Genomic DNA, 7,628 nt, shown 5'->3' on the forward strand with positions numbered 1-7,628 from the left:
CAAGTTATAACCGATGATTTTTCTTTTTCATCGTTCTTTTGTGATTTCTCAAAATAAGCTTCCGTCGCGATTACATATTACGCCAGAAGTTCTTATCCCATGGGTCGCGACTCATACTTTGGTTTCGGGGGATTCCGGGCTGGGTCGCACGAATCCACTTACAGCAAGGGATTCTTCAGCCAAAATTTAATTTAATTAACCCAAATTTAATTCATAGTGGGCTTCCGAGATGGGTCATATAAATCCAGTTTTGGCCAGAGATTCTTGAACTAAGCACCACGACCAAAACTTGATTTGCAAGGGCTTCCGTGACGGGTCTTATGAATACACTCACAGCCATGGATTTATGGCAACAGGCGTGAACTCATGCAAATCGGTAGTACTGACGTAATACCGACATCGTGTTTCTTCGTGTGTAAATACGTAACGAATATTATAACTCGCGTGCTTTCCCTTTTAAGCTAACATGTTCTCATAGTTAATTTTGTTCTTTTGTTGTTGTTGCAATAAAATCAAGTTTCTCTTGAGTATTGCTGAGAGGGCCGCCTTAGATTCTTGAGCTATGGGTCACGACCCAAACTTGATTCGTAGTGGACTTCCAAAATGGATCAGACAAATCCACTTAGTCAGGGATTCTTGAGCTATGGGCTCACGACCTAAACTTGAAAAGTATCCCACAAATCCACTCACAGCCGGGAGGGGGGGGGGGAAAGAGGGATTCTTGAACTATGGGTCACGACCCGAATCCGGGTCCCAGGGACTTCCGAGATTGGAACATACAAATCCATTTAAAGTCAGGGATTCTTCAACCCAAACTTGATTCGGAGGAGGTTCTTCAAAAAGGGCTACACAAATTATCCACTTACAGCCAGGGATTCTTGAGCTATAAGTCACGACCCCGACCCAAACTAGATTCTCGGGGGGGGGGGGGAGTCCGAAAAAGGGCTAGTCACACAAATCCACTTACAGCTTGGGATTTTTGAGCTATGGGTCACGATTCCAACAAGAGTCGCAGAGATTTTTCCAAGATGGGTCGTGCAAAAAACAATCGGCCCTATCTTGCTGATTTTTTGCAACAGAATTCTGACACAACCCAGTTTTTCATGGATAAATGAAAAGTGAGGAAACTGAAACGGAATGAAAAATTCGAGGATGAAACAGTAGTAAATCATTATAATTGACGATAGCCTTAGGTCGTCGACTGTCAGAATAAGTTGGTGCCGCCATCTACTTTCGAACATCACAGTGACTGAATGTTTGCGCCTTGTTCCTTCTTTAAAATCGAAAAAAAAACCACGAAACATTGAAATATATTCATATTGAGAAATTCCATTAATTTTTTTTCCCTTCAAATAACAGCAACCGCAGATGCCACTAGGGATCTTTTTCCCCTTTCGTAGAAAAACGAATAGGAATGTTTGTATCTATTCTAAATCATAGCTGGAGATCCTTTCAGAACATTCTGCAAATGTAAAGCACCTCCTTTTTTTTCGAATGGCGTGTTTCTTTCTGGAATAATTTAAATATAAATTGGAAATACCTTATTTGACTTGCATGGAAATGCAACTGCTAAATTTCAGTATTAGAATATTCTAGGAATGTCAAATCACATTGACTCGTATGTCGACATGCTTTGAGGAAAACACTATTATACATATTCTGGAAGTCCTATAGAGAAAATATACGCCATAGCCCTTTCAGATAAGAACATTAATTTTTTTGGAATTTTAAAAATATTTCTTGCATTTTTTTGATACTCAAAAAATGTTCTAAAAAGACATAAACGTCAGGAAATCTTCATTTTTTTTTAAATGTTTTTTTTCAAATTTTCGATTTTTTTTGTGAAAAAACTATTCACTGCGTTCAAATTTTTTCAGCCAAGATGACGGAGGGTATATTCATCTTCACATGTAATTTTTTTCAGAATTTGTTTGCTAAATTTTATGTAATGAATCACATTTTTCCCCGGAGGCACTTTCCCCTAGAAGCCATCTTGCAAATCCCTTTAACGTACAACTTTAAGTGCTGCCCTGTGATGAAAAGCCTAAAATGTTCATATTTACCATATTTCTAACTCAAATCTTACACCAGAGCCGTTCTTAGGGGGTTTGCGACAGTTGCGGTCGCACCGTGCTCAGCGTTTTGAGGGACCCGCACTTACGGTAACAATTTCGCTCATAAACTCTGAATTTTCATCTTTTAAGAAATAATTTTGGAACTATTTCTTTCATATATTCCACCAATTCTGGAATTGTTTTTTTAATAAATTTTAAAATTTTAATCTTTTTTGAATTCTGAAATTATTTATTTCCATTCATTCTGAAATTATTTCTCTCAAAAATTCTGAATTTTTATGATTTTCATTTTTAGAATTTTCGGTTGTCCTCTCCCCGAGAATATATAAAATATCGACGAATTATTAACACGTCTCCAGCCCTACTCGGACCTTGTCCCACGTCCGGTAACAGCAGTCCTGCCTTACACAATCCTTTTAGGTCAGAGTTTAACTCCTTGAGGTGAAAAGAAAAAATTCGACAGCGAGGAAAAAGCCACCCACACATTTGTGACACCAGGGTTGGAAGGGGATAATATATACCACCGAAAGTATCAGGAAACATTCAAACATATTGCCGATCATGGGCTAGTTTCTTGGATATTGATAGTTTTATATCCAGATTTGAGAAAATACAAAAGAGAAAAAAAAACAGAAGAAAAAATGCATTGCTTAGCCGAGAACTGAGTCTTGATACAGCCAAGTCTCGATCTCACCATGACTGAAAAAATTCCAAATGTAATATTAGCTGAGATATTTGAATTCAATAGAAAGAAAGGGGTCTTTTTCCTTTCCTTAGAAAGGTCACCACCTTTTAATTTGCATATGGCCGTAAATCATTGTGCCAGATCTTATTGTGGAAGCCCCTATGCAAATCAAGGCCCTATGCCGTGTCCGGGTGGGACTCTTGTGTTAAGATGGCTTCGGTGCCCCGTAAAGTACATGCAAGTTTTTCAATTGCAAAGTTTCAATCATGCAAGTTTCTCGAAAATTCGATGTGAAAATATGTAATGTAATTATTTATAAGTTGTTTAGTCTCTCATTCAAGTGGTCTGATTTTTTTAACCCTTTGAAGGAGGAGAAATTTTTCCCACAACCCATAGAAAACAGGTGTCATCACCGCAGATTCTGGACTAATGAAACTATGGCTTAAAAGCTATTCGCGTTATTACACTCACCGATGTAAGGAATCAAGAAAAAATCGATTCAAAAGGGGATTTGGTTGAACAAATAAAAAAAAAAAAATCAGCGAACAAAGTATAAAGATATAATAATAACGTATGACAGTAAATATGTGGTGGAGCCTCTGTTTTCAAATGCGTATTGTGACAGCTGCTGTATCTCAATAAAACCTTTCAAGACTGGATAAAGAATTGCGCAAGCTTATCTTCCAGACAAAATGCCGTCGCCACTTGTAAGTGTTTGTTCGCAAGGATCCGAATGACAAACAAAAAATGGGCTACTAGGCCTATTACTACTAAACCTTACAAAAACATCCCCCAAAATTTCCAAAGAGGTGGATGAGTCGGAATTAATTATTTTATAGAAGCTACTATACAAATTAATATAAGTACAGTGAATATATTACTTTTTTTTGGAGTGCTGGCATCTGTATTCCAAAGTGGAATTGAGAAACTTGGGTTTCGATGTTTCAAGAGGTAATGACATTAATCCTCTGAATCAGAGGTGTGTGGGGTGGGTTTTTTTAATGGCTTTCCAACTTCGAGGTGCACACGGGAGTCCCGTTCGTCTTCATGAGAAATATCACCACAGTGAGTAACAGACCCTTGAGAAGATTAGTTCAGAAAAAATTAATCAAAATCAACAAATGCCAGTTATTCATTCCTATTTTGTTAGATAGATGGCAGAACTATAACACTCACCACACTTACATAAATACGCAATTGAATTCCGCGTTCAATTAATTCCAACGTAGCCACCTCTTTGTAGCTTCGAATCTGTAGTGAATAATTTCTTTGGCGATATACGGATTTTGTTCGGTTAACCAAACCGGTACTACCAATTTATGGTAGTAAGAATCGGCACAAACAGCGGGCATTTTTCTGAGCGTAATGAAAATAATACGAATCTGCTGCTTGGTGCAGTGAGACCGGCTCGCATGTACGTCTTGAAGTTGGAAAGCCCAAGAAATTCAAGTTCCACCGACTGTCGTTTTAGGATGAGTCGGAACATTCTAAACGCATGCGAGTCAAACTTTTAGTAGTCGCGTCGGCACGTTTTACGCAGAAGACAGAGCGAAGGTCCAGGTCAGACTTATGACAAGTTTTAGGATGCTTCGAAACGTTTTATGATACGACGGGACATTTTATTAGTGTGTTATAACGTTTTAAAATGAATTGGAACATTTGATACATGCGTTAGAATTTTTAATGATGCTTCGGATTGTGTCAGTAGAATTTCGGAACGTTTTAGGATGATTCGGAACATTTCCATAGGGTTCCGGAAAGTTTTGAGTAGACGTGCCGGCACGTTTAGGGAATGCATAGGAACATTTAATACATGATGTAGAATGATGTAGAATTTTTTCTGTTGCACGGAAACACTTTTATTTTCGAAACATTTTAGAAAGTATCGGAGCATTTGATTCATTCATTAGAATTTTTTATGATCCATCGGAACATTGGAATAGTGAGTGAGTAGAAATGTTTTCGAAAAGACTCTTCGTTCAAAGACATGATGCATCGCAATATTTTAGTAGATAGTGGAGTACCGGAAAGTTTTCAGTAGCCCCACCAGCACACTTTAGGAAGCATAAGGACATTTGATTCATGCGTTAGAATGTTTTATGATGCGCCGGAACATTTGAGTAGTGTGTCAGAATGTTTTTAGTAGTGTGCCGGAACATTTTCAGTAGACGCTTCGGCCATCGGAAGATTTGATACATGAGTTAAAATTTTTTACGGATGCATCGGAACCAGTGTTCCCCAGATACGTATGTAGATGTGTGTTCACCGCATTAAAATTCAATTTTACTCTTCCAAGTTTCGTTGAGGAATGAAAACACTCCTTGAAATTTTAGACTTCTTTTAAGAGTTATTTCTCTGTTTTTTCATTTAAAAAATGCCCCCTCTTTTGACAAAACTACCTCTTAAAATTTTTGAGGGGTTTTCAAAATTACTTTTGAAAATTACTTTTTGGATAACACAATGGGTCGGAACATTTGAACATGATGTGCAATTTTATTATGCATTGGTACATTTTAGTAGAGTGTCGGAATGTTTTCAGTAGCGCTTCGGCACGGTACAGGATGCTTCAGAACATTTTTTTAGAGTTACGAAACATTTTAAGATGCGTTGAAACATGTTAGTAGAGTGATGGAACGTTTTAGGATGCATCGGAACATTTTTATTGTCGGAACATTTTATGCGTTCGTTAGAATTTTTTATGATCAGTCGGAACATTGAAATACATGAGTAGGAACGTTTTCAAAAGACACTTCGTTGAAAGACGTTTCAGGATGCATCGGAATATTTTTGTAGAGAGCCGGAATGTTTTAGGATGCATAGGAACATTTGATACATGCGTCAAATATTTTCATGTGATGCATCAGAACATTTTAGTTGAATTTTTATGCATGAGTTTGAATTTTTTATGCGACGGAACATTCAATTAGACACTTTCGAACGTTTCGGGATGTTTTAGGATTTGTCGGTGCATTTCAGTATAGTGTCAGAACGTTTCACTGAACACGTCGGAGAAGTCAATATAGTATATATACAGTATAGCACTAATGCCTTTAGGCCTGCTGGAAAAACTTTTCAGTCCCTTGAGACTACAAAGGGTTTGTATGTATTATGTGTGTAATTGTATGTAACTGTATTTGTGTTTTATATGCCTGCATTTGTGCATTATATGTTTGAATTTGTGAAATAAAAAAAAAGTGTTGCAACGTTTCACTGCACACGTCAGCACATTTGGATGTTTCGGCACATTTTATATTCGAAATATATTTTTTATTCCGAGCATTGTTAATAGTGTGCTTAAATGTTTTAGGTTGCATCGAATAATTTTAGTAACTCAATCGGCATGTTTTAAGATGCGTCGGAACATATGATCCCCGCCTTAGAGTTTTTTATGATGCGTCGGAACATTTTAGTAGATATTTTTGAATGTTTCAGGATGTTTTGGAACGTTTTAGAAAAGTCGAAACATTTTAGCATAGTGTCGAAACGTTTCAGTGGACGCGTCGACGCGTTTTAGGATGCACCGGCTTGTTTTAAGATGCGTCGAAACGTTTTATGATAAGTCCTAAAATATTCATATATATGTGTTTGAATGTTTTGGGTGTATTATAACCTTTTAGGATGTGCCAAAAAATTCTGGTATGTGTGCCGGAACACTTTAATAAAGATGAGTCTAACGCTTCAATAGATGCGTCGGAACATTTACTTGCTAGTCGTACTTTAATACTTGCGTTAGAACATTTTATGATAGTTTTTGAACGCTTTGCTAGTGGAGTTAAAATATCTCGGGAGGAGTCAGGAACGTTTTAGGATGCATTAGAAAAGTTTTTTAATACTTCAGAAATTTTTAATACTTGCGTTTAAATGTTTTGGGATGAGTAGGGACGCTTCAAGAAGCGACGGAACTTTTAAGTGGGTTCGGCCTGAAATCTTTTTGCAGCAACTTTAGTTGCAGCCGCAACACAACTCTTTACAAGCGAAATGGTAGTAAATTTCCCAATGGCTCAATAAGACCATTGCGCACTATCCTCACACGCTGATATTGAAAAAAAAGAAGAAATTATCGATATGGCGCTATTTTATTTTAAAAATAATAAAAATTTCTCTTCAAGAAATCCAATTTTAAGAGGATTTGAAACTCCTGCCCAAAAACGTCGAAAACGGCATTTTATTATGTGGCATAAACGAGATAAGGGAATGAAATGAAATGCACAAATAACCTATTTAGATAGTTTTAAATCTTCTCTGAATGGGAGAGATGCCATCTTTTATTTGTATTACCAAACGTTTCAACCTGTCATTTATCTCGGGGAAATTTTTATAAAGGGTGACACATTTCTAGAAAAGTTTATCCATTTGTTTCGGAAGTATGCAAATCGAGTCGCTTGCGACGGTATGCAAATCACACAACTGCATTTTTTTTTCATTTCTAGTAGCCAAGAAAGAAAGAAAAAGACAACATATCTTTGACAAATAATAAATTAAAAATACTCCGACAGGAGTTTTGGATATCATGGGCACCGTTTCCGAGGTGGAAACAAGAACTTCTGCGACCAACAAAAAACGTGGTCAGAATAAGCGAATGTCTGTGGGGTTAGAGTTGTTTGCTTCAGTTCATTATTTATTTTGACGTAAAAGTTGCTGTCGTATGTTGTTAGTGATGTCGTATGATTTACTTGGCTCGCATTCAGGTGTTTTTTTTCCCTCCTTCAAAATGAAGTTGTGGTAGGGCAATGGAATGAAGGCCATAGATTTGGCGTCATCAGTTAACGGTTACTGGAATTCCTTTTTTTTTTAAACACTATCAAAGAAATCTGAAACAAATTTTCTGAGGAAAACTAAATTTGTGGTCTTTAAATTTAGTCCGTTCG

Source organism: Pholcus phalangioides, unplaced genomic scaffold (assembly GCF_987345545.1).
Source record: "Pholcus phalangioides strain wild (caught in Gottingen) unplaced genomic scaffold, Ppha-v1.0 ptg000008l_1, whole genome shotgun sequence".
Classification (NCBI taxonomy): Eukaryota; Metazoa; Arthropoda; class Arachnida; order Araneae; family Pholcidae; genus Pholcus; species Pholcus phalangioides.